Source organism: Panthera pardus, unplaced genomic scaffold (genome assembly GCF_024362965.1).
Source record: "Panthera pardus isolate Hobbes unplaced genomic scaffold, ASM2436296v1 HiC_scaffold_12, whole genome shotgun sequence".
NCBI classification, from domain to species: domain Eukaryota; kingdom Metazoa; phylum Chordata; class Mammalia; order Carnivora; family Felidae; genus Panthera; species Panthera pardus.
Genome location: NW_026526677.1, coordinates 77,200,114 through 77,217,918, shown reverse-complemented (window position 1 = coordinate 77,217,918; position 17,805 = coordinate 77,200,114).

Sequence of the window (17,805 nt, the reverse complement as noted above, 5' to 3'; positions counted from 1 at the left end):
ATAGACCCTCCCTCCTGAACAGCTGGTTGAGTGAGTCCAACCAGCATTTTCTTCTGTTATTTTTGATTCTTTTATTTTTGGATAGTCCCTTTCTGGATAATGCATTATTTCTTTAAATGTGCCTATACCCTAAATTGGCTTATAACCAAGGCTCACTGGCCTGTCTTCATTTTTAAGGCAACTAGAAGTCAGCATTGAGCCACAGTGTGTTGATTTTATTTTTCTCTCAGAAGTTTATCTTGTTAACATTATCTTCAAGTTCTTGGCATCTGTTATTTAGACATATCGCTTCTTTCTTTCTTTCTCTCTCTCTCTCTCTCTCTCTCTCTCTCTCCCTCTCTCTCTCTCTCTCTCTCTTTCTTTCTTTCTTTCTTTCTTACTTTGTGCTTATTAAAAACCAAGAAGACCACCCTTGCTACCTGCATGCTATGGCATCTTCAGAATTTCCATATAGGAGGACATGTGGTCTGTGATCACATGCGGGTGATGAGTAGAGGACTCTCCTGAAGCTGCTTTTGAAGGATAAGCACATTACTTTTACATAGAAAACGCTTTTATTTTGTGGTAGCTGGAAGCTGTGTTTACATAGTAATCATGTCTTTACTTGGGTTGGATGTTTATTTAGAATGATTTGGGTGATGGGGTTGATGAGGATTGTGGGTATTTTTGCTTCCCTAAGCCACCCCTTGGTTGCTACTCAGTGCATGGTTTAGCTCCTCAATCTGGATCAGAGGCTGGCTCTGCAGTATTCCTGGAGATGAAGTTAATTAATTGGCTCTCATCCAGAAAACTCAAGTTACTTGTTTCACTTTTATATTTACAGACATCTATTTGCACCTGTGTGTACTTTATGCCCTACTTTTGCAAATCTGCAAATCACTAACTGTCAGCAAAAGGACAACTTTCTTTTGCAGATATCCTCTTAACCAGAGAGTAAACAAGATTTTCTCTCCACATCGGCACAATTCGATTTTAACCCCAGGCAATGTAGACAATGTCTGTGCAGCCATTCAGGTATCTCTCAATTTACTCATGATAACTGCAACCAGTCCCTGCCCAGGTTTCTCACTGAATTCTGATAACAAGATCAAATTAGAAGGGGAATGTCATGGAAAGAAATGTAAATGACTAAAGATTGGAGCATGTATTGGGATGGGGAGGCAGGAGCATTGAATGCTTGTATGTTCCTTTTAATTATACTCAAAGCCAAATAGAAATTATATTAATAGTTGTTTGGGAGATCCATGGTTTTTCTTCAACCCATTAACACAGTATATGAGTTCCTATTGCTGCTGTAACAAATTGCGATGAATTTAGTGGCTTAAAATAACACAAATTTATTATCTAACAATTCTGAACCACAGAAATCCAAAATGGTTCTCACTGGATTAAAAGGTTTGGCAGGTAAGCCTGCATTCCTAAGGCTCTAGGGGAGAATCCATTTCCTTGATTTTTCCACCTTCTAGAAGGTGCACACATTACTTGGCTCACATCCCTCTTCCTCCAATTTAAAAGTCGGCTATGTTACGTTGAATCCTTCTAATGTTGTCATCTCTGTGACTCTTTTCTGTCTCCCTCCTTCCCTTTTAAAGACCTTTATGATTGCATTGGATCCACTTGGATAATGTGGGATCATATACCCATTTTAAAGTCAGCTGATTAGCAATCTTAATTCAATCTACAACATTAATTCCATCTACAATCTTAATTGCCCTTTTGCCATGTAAACGAATGCATTGCCATGTAAATGAATGATGTCCTGACCATCTTTCCTGGGGGACATTGTTTAGCCTATCACACATGGGAAGTCAAAACAGTCTCTAAAAATTTCAGTATGAGGACTCCTGCTTTCACACCCTACCTAAATAGGTGGACTGATGTATCTGTATGTATGAAAACCCCATCAATGTGTGATAAGTGTGCATGAATTGCCTCACAAGGTTTCTTTCTACCAGAGTAAGGACCACAGTAAGGTGCCCTGCTACCAAAGGCTTGATTTGGGAGTCACTGATACATCCCCTTGCCCTTCTTTGTTTTTCTGCCTCTCAGATCTGCTACAAACACGTGGAATTTCTAGCAATTACCTGGTTACTTGGTAGGAGGCAGGACATGTAAAGTAGATATATTCTGAGTTGAGGGAAAACAAAGAAAGAATTTGGGTCTTGGGACCTTGGGGAGACATGGGTGTACAGGGTAGGAGGGGCTACTTCATTAGAGGACAATGAACAAGTTGGGAGGGCCTCAGGGAGTCCCCTTCATTCATAAGCTCAACAAATAGTGCTCCAGTGCAATAGGGTAGAGTTTCAAAAGTGAACAAAATATCCAGTAGCTTCCCTCCCAGGCATTAGTGTCAGGGCACCCAGTGGGATACCATGAAGGTGAATGCATTTATTTTTCCATGTCCCTGGGTTTAAGTCCTTGTTCCTTCACTTAGCATGTAGCTGCTCCACAGTTGCATAGAACTTGATTCTTGGTTACAGGCTTGTCACAGAACATCATGGACTGACTTGTGTAGTTTAAGTGGATACAGTATAAGGCCACCTTAGCTTACATCAGTATTGTGTATGCCATACAAGTTATTATTGTTGTTGTCATGATTATTATTTTGCTGGTATTTCACTTTGAACACTTGCTTTTACTGACATATAGACAATTCGTTGTTGTAGGAGGCAATGCTGTGTGTTGTAGGATGGTTAGCAGCAACCCTGGTCTATACCCATGAAATGCCAATACATGCTTTCAGTTGGGACAACAAAAATTTCTCCACAAAATGCTGAATGTGTCCTGGAAGACAAGAATCAATCCTACCTGAGAACCACTGATGACTAGCATACAAACAGAAATACACATAAATCACAAGTCTACAGCATGACTAATTTTTATGAAGTGAATACATTCATGAAATAGAACATTACGAACACCCAAGAACCTCTCCTTTTAACCTCTTTTGATTTTTTTTTTAAACCAAAAGATAATCACTCCTCAGACTTCTATTGCTATCAGTTACTTTTGCCTGTTTTTAGACTTCATGTAAATGCAATCATATAGTATATATTCTCTTTAGGTCTGTGAGGTTCATCCCTTGTGCTGCATGCTATAATGGTTTGTTTATTTTCATTGCTTTATACAGTTTCATTGTGGTCATACTTCAATGTATTTATCCCTTCTGCTTTTAAGAAACATTTGAATGATTTCAATGTTCGTCTATCATGAATAATGCTGCTGTGAACATTCATATATGTACCTTTGGTACATTTCTGTACTGTATATGCCTCAAAGTGATGCTTGGATTGGGTGTGTGTACTTCTAGTTTTAATAGATATTGTCAAAGATTCCCAAAGTTGTGCTACCAATTTTTATTCCTAGCAGTAGTGTTTGAAAATCCACTTGATCCATCATTGCTGATTCCTTGGCATTTCCTTTTTTTTTTTCTTTCTTTCTTTTTTTTTTTTTTTTTTTTTTTGCTATTCTCGTGGATATATAGTCTTATTTCATTGTGGTGATTGTTTACAATTCCCAAATGATTAATAAGATTAAGCACACTTTGATTGTTGGTCTTTTTCATATCTTCTTTTGTGAAAGACTATATTCAAGTCTCTTGCTCAGTTTTTGCAATTAGGTAGAAAGTGATACCATCAGCTCCTGTGATTATGAATTTCTTTAGAAATTTCATCTTTCAGCTTCAACTAATAAAGAAATAATCTGGTTTTGTTCATCTCTCTCTTGTGAGCTTCATTAGTGTGAGTGAACTCACTAGTTGGGGTTTCCTGGTTAAATTGATCAAATGGAAGCTACAAACTGGTCAAACTAAGAATGGGGTTAGAGGCCTGATGGTCCTACCAAGGTAAGTCTTGGCTGAGAACATTGCAATCCTTCCTCCTCTTCTTCCTCTTCCTTCTTTTATTTATTTATTTATTTATTTAATTTTTTTTGGGATAGAGAGAGACAGAGCATGAACGGGGGAGGGTCAGAGAGAGAGGGAGACACAGAGTCGGAAGCAGGCTCCAGGCTCTGAGCCATCAGCCCAGAGCCCCATGCGGGGCTCGAACTCACGGACCGCGAGATCGTGACCTGGCTGAAGTCGGACGCTTAACCGACTGCGCCACCCAGGCGCCCCAGCCTCTTCCTTCTTTTAAACTACAGAATCAACAGGCAGGTTAGCCATAACTAGAATTTTTTCCTTTAATACCATAGTTTCATATATGTTGTCATAAATGTTGTCCAAGATGTTGATTTATTGAATTATTTTATGAACTAATTTGCTGCCTGAGAAGACTACTTAGTGAAGTAAGAGTTTAATTTTAGGGGGTCTCACAGACCAAAGGACAAAGACACAGCCCTTCTACTCTTTTCCTTCATTCCAATGACAAGAGCTATATGATTAGTATTTTCCCTTTATAGGGGCTTTCAGCCATGTTTGCTGGTAGAACATCACATGCAAAATGGAACCTAATCACCTTCCTTACTCTCAGGCCTCCTCACAAAACCAGAGCCTACCCCTGGGATGTTCTCTTTCAAAATTCATGTACCACCTCTTCCTCTTGCCCTTATTACATAACCATCCAGAACCCTATGTACTCCCACCACCTCAGCCTGAGATGTCATCACCTCCAGCTTTGGACATATTCCATGTTTGGATGAGCAGTCTCCAAGGAGCATTTCATCAGGCCATGCTGTGCTTAGTGCCACCAAATGTAAGGTCACTGCCAGTGATGTGTACTTAGGCTAATGGCCTGTGGGCAGGTGATGGAGGACAGTCATCAGAAATTGGCAGGATATAAGGCTCTTTTTGAGCAAAGCCATTAAGAAGAACATGAATCAAGTGTAAAGAATTTTAGAGGCTCTGAAAATATGATTGTGTCCTCATTTATATCTCACAAGTAGAAAGAAATTTAGAAAAGTGGCTGGGATCCCAAATTCCCAAGTCCATGACCTCTACTCTTACAGGAACAGAAGGAAGAGATACAACAGGGACAGTTAGGGCAAATGTGCTCTGCTACCTATCTTAAAACTAGTTCCAAGTCCTATGTTCAGAAACAACCAAGACTAAGCCAATTCTTATTTCTAAATGGCAGGAATGTATGAATTTAAAGTTGGTGATCATCACCTCCTTCAGTCTTCTAATGAATATTTGAAGATTGAATTGGGAATGAGTTCTGGCGTCCTTTGGCCAATCAATGAATCAATGAAATGTATGAGGCATGAGGTAAGTTCCCAGCATACCAAGAGGGATACAGGTAAATAATAGCCAACACTTGCACAATGCTTACTTTGTATAGCCACGCAATGCTCTACTGGCTTAATCTTCACCATAAACCTTTGATGTATGTACTATTCCTGTCCCTATTGCTGTCCCTATTTTACAGGTGAGGAAACTGGGCCACAGAGAGAGTAAGTAACAAAATTGCTAGGGGAGCCACAGAGCTAGGATTCAGATCCAGGCATTCTGGCTCCCGAGTCTACAGTCTTAAATTAATACTGCCTCCATACAGAAGAAACAGAGGAAAGGATTCTCCTTCATGGGTACTTCACATGATTACACAGTTATGTCCTAAGAGAGATCATGGTCTGGGCTGAAATGGATACAGAAGATGAAGTGTGAAGGAGACATCCTTGGAAATCGTGTAGGATTTCAATAGCTGCATGGGGAGGTGAAAGTTTGGGGAGTGTTTGGGGGAAAATTAGCATCCCTGCCCCACTAATTGGCAGTAGGGATCCTTGGGAATTGTGACAAACCAAAAGCTTCCCACGTTTGCAAAAGCCTACTTGTTTAGAACAGCTCAGCTACATGTACAATGGTATACATCAGTAGACTTCATGAGAATCAGAATCACCTGAAGGGCTTGTAAAACACAGCCTGTTGGGCTCCACCTCCAGAGTTTCTGCTTCATAGGTTTGGGGATGACGCCTAAGAATTTGTACTTCTAACACATTCCTAGGTAATGCGGACACTGTATGGACCTTGCTTTGAGAACCATTGGCCTTGAAGCAGAAACCAACAAGACATGAGAGAAAGGAGAAAGGTGTGGGCTGAGGGCACTAGAAGATAAAAACAAAGAAAGAAAATATTATCTAATAGTAACAGCCGAATTCAGTTACAATTTGTTTCTGAGTCAGTACAATGCATGGCCCTTACATAGATTGTCTGTTTTAATCCTTGCCACAAATGATAGATGCTATTATTTTTCCAGTTTGTGGCTGAGAAAACCAAGGATTAAATACATTTGGACATGTTTCAGGTCATATATCTATACATTTAAGTCCACACCCAGCCACTAGTGTGGCCACTAGCCAGCACTGCTGTGCCGTAGCTCTGAGTGTTTGATGTGATACTTTAGGAAATAACACAATCTTTCAAAGTGTCTGTTCAGTGATATAGCAAGAAAAAGTGATAATTGGGATGTATTATTCTGGTACAATTGTGCAGAGCTTAAAGTCTGAGAAGATACGGATCTATTATAGCAATATTGGCATGATCAAAATTTCAGGGACAGAGCTTTGTACATTACTCACTTTCAAAGTGAGTAACATGTCAAACGCCTCCATCAGAAATCTCGTGAAGACTGGATGTCTTGTTTGCATATCTGATGCTTAAAAACCCATATTTTGGAATCAGAGGGTTTCGTCTCGGGTCTCCTGCTTATCATTTATTCATTTATTCAGAAGTATTTCTAAAACATCCATTAAAAATGGCAATAATTTTTTTCTTTTGAAAACATACATTGGCTATCAGTTTGTTTTGAGATGACAAACCCAACTCACGTTAAACTTTTCTCTCTGGCTGCTTTTTAAAACTTCACTTTGTCTTCGGTGTCTTATAGTTTCATTATGCTATGTCTAGGTATGGGTTTGTTTTTATCCTGCTTGTGTCTGAGTTGTTGTCTTTCCAGAAAATTCTTCACGGTTATCTCTTCAAATGTTGCTTCTTCCTTATTCTCACTATTATTTCCTTCTGGAACTGGTATACTGGACTTGTTCTGTTCTCTAAATTTATTAATCTCACATTTTCAATGGGTCTCTTTGCAGAAACATTCTGTACAAGTTCTTTGAGCCTGTCTTCTTTTCAATTAGTCTCACTTATTTCTAACATGCTAATGAAGTCATTCATTTTTTAATTTCACCTACTTTATTGACATTTTAGTTTTCAAGTTTTCTTTCTTCAGATATTTTTTTTTTATAGTCTCTTATTTCTTGCTTATATTTTCAGACCTCACTGTTTGAAGCATATCAAACATTCTTATTTTATATCCAACATCTAGTAATTCCAGTATCTACAGTTTTGCCTGATTCTGCAGTGTTGTTTCTCCTGGCTCTTACTTATGGTTCTTTGTTTACTTGTGTATTTGCAACTTTTCACTTCCAACTTGGATCCATTAGATCGTCATTATATGAGAGAATTCTTTCAGGTCGTGGTGAAATTAAATTCCTTCAGCCAGGATTTTATTTTGCTTCTTTTTATCACCTGGGGGCAGGTACCACAATCTAGCACCATTTTATATTACAAATTTTTTAAAAAAAATTTTGACCACCCAGAAAGTTTTAACTTGTGTCAGAAACCTGTGTGGGGGCTGGCTAATAGTTGCAAATTCTTAAGAGACTTTTTCCCTCTACAGTCAGTGCCAAAGTGAAAAGAGGTGTTTCCTTGCTGTCTACTTCTTAAAGGAAATTGTATCCTAAGGAGGTCTTGGCTTTATATGAGGGCCTACAATTAGACTCTCTACTTCAGGTGTGCCCTAGGGTTTGTTTACTTTCTTCTGTGCCTTATAGAGTCTTCAAAACATATGTTCAAGTTCAGCAGGGTCAAAGCTGGATTCTGCACTTGCTTGCCCTCCCCCTCCCCACATTACTTTATTTTTGGCCTTGACGTATTACATACTTTCTTGCCAGTGTAGTGATGCACTTAAAGTATTTTAAATACACACATAGGTATTTTAGCTACTTTAATAGGAGAAAGATTGTTCAGGATACTGGATTATCTAGTCTGACGTATTGCAGAGAATATAAGCCCCAAGGTAAACTGAAGATACGTTGCAAATTATATTTAAAAGAAAAGTAGAAAAGGTAGTCATTTTCACTAAAAGATGTCATTAAATAAAAGTGGCAAATGACCGCTCTGAGGACAGAAACACTATGTTTTTATTTGTGTCTGTAGAGCTGACTACTATGCCTAAGATGTAATAAGGGCTCCATAAATAATGAATGAATAATATATAAGCATTTATATTGCATTGGGGCCTTCATATGGCTTGATCAGTATAACCCATCATTAAATATATATGAATATATGCTTAACAGATTCCCAAATATTCAGATACCAATATATACATATATATAATACTATATATAATATAGTATATAATATATATATTATATTATATATATATTATAATATATATTATATATATATACTATATTATATATATATATTATATATATACTATATACTATAGTATATATATATATACTATATACTATACTATATATATACTATATTATATATATACTATATAGTATAGTATATATATATGTATACTATATACTATACTATATATATACTATATATAATATAGTATATAATATATATACTATATACTATACTATATATATGTATATCATGGGTATTATACTAAGTAATTTTAACATTCTTTTTTTTTTATGTTTATTTTTGAGACAGAGAGAGACAGAGCATGAATGGGGGAGGGTCAGAGAGAAAGGGAGACACAGAATCGGAAGCAGGCTCCAGGCTCTGAGCTGTCAGCACAGAGCCCGATGCGGGGCTCGAACTCACGGACCATGAGATCATGACCTGAGCCGAAGTTGGATGCTCAACTGACTGAGCCACCCAGGCGCCCCGAGTAATTTTAACATTCTAACATAGTCCCAGTTATCGCTCAGCCTAGCACATCTCTGATAAACTATTAAGTGCTAAATTCTAGGACTCCCCCCTCCAATTTTAGTGCCTGCCCACTCTGATGCATTATCAGGTGGCCCCTTAATATTAACAGACAGGAACATACTTGAGCAACCTTGATTGGAGGTAACTCATTTCAGATTCTGAAATCTAAACTTGACCTTCTTAGTCTAGGCGGTGAGTCACTTACCTGCATAAATGTTATTCCTGGGACTTCCCATAGCTCTGCTTCTGTGAACTGAGAGGAGGGCACGCTGCTGAATGTGAAATCACTGAGTGGAGTAGAAGTGAAGAAATGAGAGTTCCAGCCAGTGGTACTCCCCTTACAATTAAGGAGCTATGCAAAGCTTGGGAGAAAGAGGAGATAGGGAAATAATAAGAGTTTCAGATTTCTGCCAGGTCAGGTTCTGAGCGTACAGCTAATTTTGACTGGCTGGCAATCTGTGTTATAGCTAAGTAGAAAAATATGTTGCTTTCAAATCAGGAGCTACCTCGTCTCTTTTATTTTATTTTTATTTTTAAATATTTATTTATTTTTGAGAGGGAGAGAGACAGAGTGTGAGTGAGGGAGGCGCAGAGAGAGAGAGGGAGACACAGAATCTGAAGCAGGCTCCAGGCTCCGAGCTGTCAGCACAGAGCCCGATGTGGGGCTCAGACTCATGAACCGTGAGATCATGACCTGAGCCGAAGTCAGACGCTCAACCAACTGAGCCACCTAGGCGCCTGTACCTTGTCTATTTTAAAATGGAATAATGTTTAGACAGACATTGGAATTAAATAAAACTAGTTTCAAATCCTGGCTTTATCTGCAGTTGCTTACCTTTATCTTTTTGTCAGCAAGCAAGCTACTAACCCTTCCAAACCTTGATTCCTCATCTGGGAAATGCAAACAATAACACTTACCTTACAAGATTGCGCTGACATTTTTTGAAAGGTAATGCTTATAAGATGATTAGCACAGTGCCTCATATGGTGCGGGCATGCAAAAAAATTTAGCCATTAATAATGGCTGCTGGTTTTGTCCTCGAATCCTAGTGTGGTGTGCTTGTTTGCATATTAGCACACTCACTAAATGTCTACAACTTAACTGAAAAAGCCAGTTATCTCTACTTGTTTCAGTGCCTGCCCACATTTCTTCCCTGCCTTTGCCTTCACCATTGGGAAAACAACAGTCTGGATGATTCTTTGCTCAGTGAAAATAAAGCCACATAGAGACCTATTCATCTCATCCGCGGAAGAACTTAAGTGGTTATTCAAAGAAGAAAGCAAACGCTAGTTTCTTGTCTCATAAAGAAGTAGAAAAAAAATCCCCAGCACCTGATGCCAGCTTCCCCCTGGACACGGCAGTGGGCATTCTATCTGCTTGGCCTTGGCAAAGCTTGTGTGCTTCCATTGAGTCAGAAGGATGGCATGCACTCTGCTGCCACTGGAGCCACCACCCACATCATTTCTCTCAAGGAGCGCTATATATTCTTGCCAACCTCCAACAGGCAGTTAGAGATAAAGACTGATTTTCTGGAGGGCCTGTTTTGTGGCCTTGGTGAAGGTCCTTCCAACTATTTCTTTTGTTTGCTTGCGGAACTCCCACCTGGCCTCTAACAAGCCAACTTGTTCTCAGAAAGGAATATGGAGTCCTAAAAGGAAATCTCTATAGCCCTTCAAGAAGGCTGTGTACAACTGGCCCAGACCATCAAATAGCAAGCAGAGGAATATTTCTATGGCTGGGGTGACAGGGGTATAGAAGTTTTGCGGTCAGAACACAAAACCATTAATGGAATTACAGAATTTCTTTCAAAACCCACTATCTTCTCCCTAACCTGATTTGTAGCTTTAAGGTAATTACTGAGATGTTGTGAATTTCAAGGCTTTCCTCTAGAAGTTCAAAGTAAGAGATTTCTGCAGAGGCATTTTTGTTTTCTTGCAAGATATGCTCATGCCATGTACGTTGCTTATTGTATTGTATAGGTTTTTGCTGCATGTTCTTTTAGAGCTTCCTACAAAACCCTCATGTCCAGAATAGTCGATGTAAAGTTGGCTGCCTAATCAGAGCGGGACCTTTAGTAGCGTTACACAGAGAATGACATGGCATCCATGATTCTGCCCAGTGCGGGAGAACTGTTTTCTTCTTGAACTGAATTTATGAAATAACTATCCTAACAAACGTGGAATAAAATATTTTTCCCATTGCTTTATTAGAGCAGGAGGTGACACTCCAAGAACCAAGTGTTGTCAGAGCAGACAAGAGACAGGGATACAGGGCTCTTTCATCTTCTGGCTACGCAAAGTTGGATAGTACTCCATTTTTTGAATCCTACTCCCTTATTTTTATATACCTTATTTTACTCGTTAGGAATACCAGTACAACACTGAATAGCAGTTGTGAGGGCTTCCTCTATTGTTTTCTGTTTTCTATTTCTTTGATATTTGTTTTATATTTATTCTTTCTGCTTATTTTATGTTATTTGCTTCTATTTTTCAAATTTTTTATGATGGAAGCTTAGCTCACTGATTTAAGATCATTTGTGTTTTCTAATATAAGCTTTTAAAGTTATAAATGTCACTGTAAGCACCCTACCAATTTTCTGTTGTGTTTTAATCTTAATTGAATTCAGAGTGTTTTCAATTTTCCCTTGTCACTTTTGGTTTTACCCAAAGGTCGCTTAGATGTGTGTTACTTAATTTTCTTTTATAAATCTTCCCAATATCTATTTTTTTTAGAGTTCTGATGTAATTCTGTTGAGAGAGCAAAAAAAAAAAATCATGTAGTCAGTAAGATTTCACTTCTTTTATACATTTAGATAACTTGTAGGGATCTGTTTTATGTGTCAGAATATAGCTTACGTTTGTGTTCATGGTCTATGAGGAATTATGATAATGACAAAAATTTTAATAAATTTTATTTTTTCAAGTACCATCAAAAATGAAAAAAAACCAACTAACGTACATTTATAATTGTAAATGCTGTCTTATTGAGTATATTCTCCACAGGAGAGTTTACATTTTTACCAGGTATTAGGGAGAATTAGATTTGTTTACTTACAAGTCTTTGATAACTGGAAGAAACTTCCACAGACTAGCTTCTGTTCCATACATTTCCAACTTTGTTTCTCTTCCACTCTACACTTATTCTTGACATCAGGCACTGTAAGATATGTTTCATAGTACAATACATCCTGCACCTTTGTATCATGATGCCAGATGGGTTGGCACAGTGGGTGCACGGGTATTTCTGGAACGCAACACAGTTAGAAGTATGTGTATATGGAAAAGACTGTGAATTACATAAATACTGAAATATATTGCTAATTCAACTTCCCTCTTTCTGGCTAGTAAAAATACCCATGACTACTCTAATGCTACCTGATGATGGTGAAAATGTGGAAGGGAGGATAGAGGAGATTGTGAAAAGCAAAACAACCCATTAGACATTGCATTGTGTTTGTGTTAGTATTTGTGACATTAGACATTGCGTTAAGTTTTGAGTTAGTATTTGTGACTTGCCTTACTGTGTATAGGAAGCTGGGTACTTTTCAGAGGACATTATCGATATTCAAAGAGAATTAACTATTATTTTTCAGGGCTTCCTCTGGCTTGAGGAACTTGATATACACCAGCTGTAAACCTCCCAGTAACCTTGAAAGGCATAATCATCTGTATTTACTAACCTAGGAAACAGAAGCTAAAAAAAGGTATGCAGCAAGTCGTGAAGGCTCATCTTAAGCATAAATAATTTAAGTTTTATGCATTTTATGAAATTTTGATTTTTTCATCTTTAAGTTTCAGCAAACATGATATTCTTTTTTAAAAACAAAAAGATATTTTGGGAGTGCCTGGGTGGCTCAGTCGGTTAAGCGTCCGACTTCAGCTCAGGTCATGATCTCACAGTCTGTGAGTTCGAGCCCCGCATCAGGCTCTGTGCTGACAGCTCAGAGCCTGGAACCTGCTTTGGATTCTGTGTCTCCCTTTCTCTCTGCCCCTCCCCTGCTCATGCTCTGTCTCTCTCTGCCTCAAAAATAAATAAAAAATAAATAAAAAATATAAAAACAAAAAGATATTTTTAATCTAATTTCATTGGTTCTTAAATTATTCTATCCATAGTTTTCCAAGGACAACTACAATTTGAGCCAAAAATAATATCTTTTACCTTCTATTCCTAATCAAAGCTGTATACATTTTTTAAATATATAGAAACACCAGAGGACTACTGATTTAAAAATTATGGATTGACAAATTATGGACCTGGAGCTTCTTTTGTGGATATTTTTGAAAATCAATTCAATTTGCTTAATGGAAATAGGGTTATTCAGATTTTCTGTTCCATTTTATGCCAGTTTGGAAAATTGTGTTATGTAATTACTGTGCCCATTTCAACTATATTGTCAAATTTGTTGGCCTTCAGCTCTTCAGAATAGTCCTTTATTTTTCTTTTAATATGTGAATGATTTGTAGTGCAATATATGTACTTTCATTCACTGTTGCTATTAATACATTATATTTTCTATCTTTTGTTAGTCTTGTTAGATGCTTATTAATTGCATTAATTTCTTTTGAAAAACTTATTTTTGGCTTTGTTAATTTTCTCCATTGTTAAACTATTTTTTATTTCATTGGTTTATGCTGTTATCTTTATTATTTATTTCTTTTTACTAATCTTAATTTGCTCTTCTTTTCCTCCTTTTGTCAAATGCAATCATAAAGCATTAATAAGGGAAGGAAAAGAAAAAAGAAAAGGAAGGAAGAAAGAAAGAAAGATTACTAAGGAAGAAATAAAATTATTCCTATTCACAGAAGGTATGATTGTTTTCCTGTGTAAAACAAAAAATTTAAAAAAAATCTAGAAAAACAAATAAGTGTGTTAAATATACATAGGAAGGTTAGAAAATAAAATTGATGAAATCTTTCAGGAAACAAATATAAAGGTAAAAAAAAAGGAAACTAAGTGAGAAAAGTGAGAAATAAAACTAAGTAAAAAATCAATTCAGGAGGTATTTCAACTATCAGCAGTCTGAGAGAAGACAAAGAAAGTAGAAAGGATATTATGGGAGAAATAATAGAAGAAAGTTTTGAAGAATTGGAGTGTATAAATCTTCAGAAAGGTCCTATTGAATTGAATGCCTAGCATTCTTCCAAGTTAATCGAAAAATATAAAAACTATGTGTATACAGACATATACCTATATGTCTACACACATGCACACATACATATATTCCACGTTATTGAAAAAAATATAAAAAGGAAAATATATATTTTATTTGATTCTTTATACTTTTCACCTTTCCCAATTAATTGATCTATATATATGTGTGTGTGATATTTGAAAAAGTATAAAAAAAGCAAATATATATACACAAATGTATTTTATTTCTAAATTTTTTATACTTTTCCAATTGAAAGAATATATACATATATAGTATACATGTATATATGTATACATACATGTATACATATGTATAGTGTATATATGTATACATACATGTGTGTATATATATATATACACACACATATATATATACACACCCACACATATGTATGTCTTTTAAAAAATGTATGTCTTTTAAAAAAATACTATTTATTACCTAATGCAATACCAGACAGAAATTCAGGAGAAAGCTTATTAATCTGTGAATGGAAAGAGAGAACATATTAATGTTTATTAAGCAGCAAGAACTTCATATATGTATTTTGTTTGACCTTCTCAATAATTCCACAAGGCAGGTATTAATTATCCTCATTTAGAAACATTGAAACATAGGTAGCTAATTATCTCCCGGGAATTTAAATTTAGATCTATATGATTCCAAGACACTTTCTCATCCTTAATCAGCGGAAGCTAAGACCTGAGAAGTACCTATTTAAGAATGGTTAGATGTAAGTACTGAGGACTTTTGAATATTATTTAACATAATTTAGGGTATTTCATATATATAACAGGAATATTGGAATTCCCTTCAATCAATCATTCATTTCAAAAAAATGCTTACTTCATTTTTATTTTATGTCAGGCAGAGTTGACAGAATCCAGCTCTGCACAAGACACAGGACTGCGTGTGTCCCAAGAGTCAGAATTCGTGAAGGCATCCAGGACAGCTTGCTGACATGGGAAGGATGAGGGGAGGGGGAGAAGAGGGGGTGAACATGGAGACGGGCGTGATGGAAGTGTTCTGGGCAGAGAGACATAGTTGTGCAGAGATGACTGATGCAGCAGCAGTCTCCAATGGCCTGACATGCTGTCGAATACTTGTTGGAACATGGGTGGGTAGACAGAGGAGCAGTTATTGGATGGAAGAATAATTGGGGAACATAATTCAGTAATTACTGTAGGAGCATGAGATGAGAGTTATTGACCCAGAAATTCCTGTAAAAGGGCTTTCTCTGTCCTTTCAATTCCCAGAGACAGATTGTGCTGATGTCGCAGGGAAAATGTGTGCTTTTATCCCCCATATCTAAGTAGGTCAGTATTTGCTAACACTCAAGGAGTCTGCATTATTTCCTCGTCGGCTAGAACATTGCGCTAATGAGGAGCAGGTCATAGGTTTAATCCCCTTATGGGCCTCTTAGCTTTGCTCTGTTCTGTAGGCACAGACAGCACCCCTCACCCCAGAGGGCTTTGCTTTCTCAAATGCCAGTTGCTGGCAGGAGAGACCTGATGAGAACTTTTGGACAGATTAGAGAAAACTCATTCCCGCTCAGCGCCTCTGAGGGGTACAGCTCCCAGTGAGTGCTCCACTGACAGTGCACGATCATCGTAATTGTGGTTTTCCAAGAATGCTTAAAACATTTAATGTTACTCCCATTAAATCCCTAACCTCAGCTCCTGTGGAAAATTTGCAAGCAAGGAGCTGCAAACAGCTAATATTCTTCTCTTCTTTCTCCTCTTTAGAGGAAACTAAGGATATTTCTTCATCTAGTGAATTGGAGATCCTACGATTCTATGGCAAAAGGGCCAGAGATACAAACATTTGTGCATAGAAGTTTAAGCCCAAATACCCATATATTTATTAAGCAATGGCTTTACAGTATCATGTATAGACCCAGTTCTGTGCTGGGCATCTAGAAGAAAACAGGATACATTAATTAACACTTATTGAATATGGCCGGTGTACCAAGCATGGAGCTAAGAGCTTTATAAGGATTATTTCATTTAATGCTCAAAAGAGAATGTCAAAACTCAACTGGTCAAATCCTTCCCAACGCATCGCCTTCCTCTTTCCTGGGAAAGGAGGTTAAAAAGTATGAATTAGTGTGGCCATCAAAAAAACATCATTGTCAGAAGTTCTCCCAGAAATTTCCAGGCAGAGAGGTCTGAATAATTACAACTACAACCAATACTTATTGCACACTTAATGTGTGACACGTTTTTCTGAGTACTTCACATCATTGAAACTCTTTAATCTTCAACTTAGTTCTATGAAGTTAGGTTCTATTGTTAGTGATATTTTATCTATGAAGAAATCGAGGCAAAGAAGGTAAAGCTGTCCACGTTCACATGAGAAATAAGTGACCAAGCCAGGATTGTTACTGAGACATTACCTTAGTTATGAACGTATATTGAATATGGTTTATTGTACTGATTTGCCTTTCTCTCTCTCTTTCTTTCTCTCTCTCTCTCTCTTCTTGTTGTTGTGTCTATTAAAATATTTTGCCCCTTTTAAAGCAGGTGGTTTGTCTTCTTTGAGTTACAGAGGGCTTTTAAAAAAAATATTCTGGGGCGCCTGGGTGGCTCAGTCGGTTGGGCGGCCGACTTCAGCTCAGGTCTTAATCTCGCGGTCCGTGAGTTCGAGCCCCGCATTGGGCTCTGTGCTGACAGCTCAGAGCCTGGAGCCTGTTTCAGATTCTGTGTCTCCCTCTCGCTGACCCTCCCCTGTTCATGCTCTGTCTCTCTCTGTCTCAAAAATAAATTAAAAAAACGTTAAAAAAATTAAAAAAAAATATTCTGGGTATACTTTATCGACATTATTTTTAGTTAGTTAGTTTGTTTGTTTGCCAAGTCTCTTTAGTATCTATCAAGGCAAAACTTAAGTATTGTTGAAGGGCAATTCAAACCTTTCTTTTCTTTTATTACTCATAACCTTTTTTTGTGTGTCCTAAGAAATCTTTGTCTAACCCGAGGTTACAAGATTTTCTTTTACTTTTCTTCTTGCAATTTTATAGTTTTTGCTCTTCTGTTTAGCTTCATGTTTCATTTTAAGTTAATTTTGTATATGATGTGAGGAAATAATTATAGCCTTCTTCTTTCCATATGAATATCCAGTTTTTCCAGCACCATTTATTACAAAGATTGTCCTTTCCCCCATTGAATTGCCTTGGCAGCTTTGTTGACAATCTATTGACCAAAATTTTTGTTAGTAATATTTTGTAATTTTTGGTATACTTCGTTAATTTATCTGTAAATATTTCTCATGTGTGTGGGGTGCTATTAAAAATAATAGTTTTTATTTCAATTTCCAAATAATTTTTTTCCTAGGATATAGAAATGCAATTGATTTTAATTCACCATGACCATGCTCAAATTGCTTGACATTGCTATTAAAAATCAACTGCCAAGGAAAAAAAAAGAAAAAATCAATTGCTAATATATGTGTAGGTCTCTTTCTGGATTCTCCATCCCGTTCCATTGATCAATCGGTCTATGCTTACACCAATACCAAACTGTCTTGATTGTTAGAACTTTATAGTAAATCTTAAAATCAGGTTGGGTAAGTCCTCCAACTTTGTTCCCCTTTTTAAAAATTGCTTTTTTCTAGACTTTTTACTAGATCAACATGCAAATTTCTACAAATCTTTGCTGAAATATTTGGACTGATTTGGCCTGAGCCTATATACCATGATGTAAGAATTGACATTTTAATAATTTGTGCCTTCTAATCTATTATCTGGTATATCTCTCCATTTAT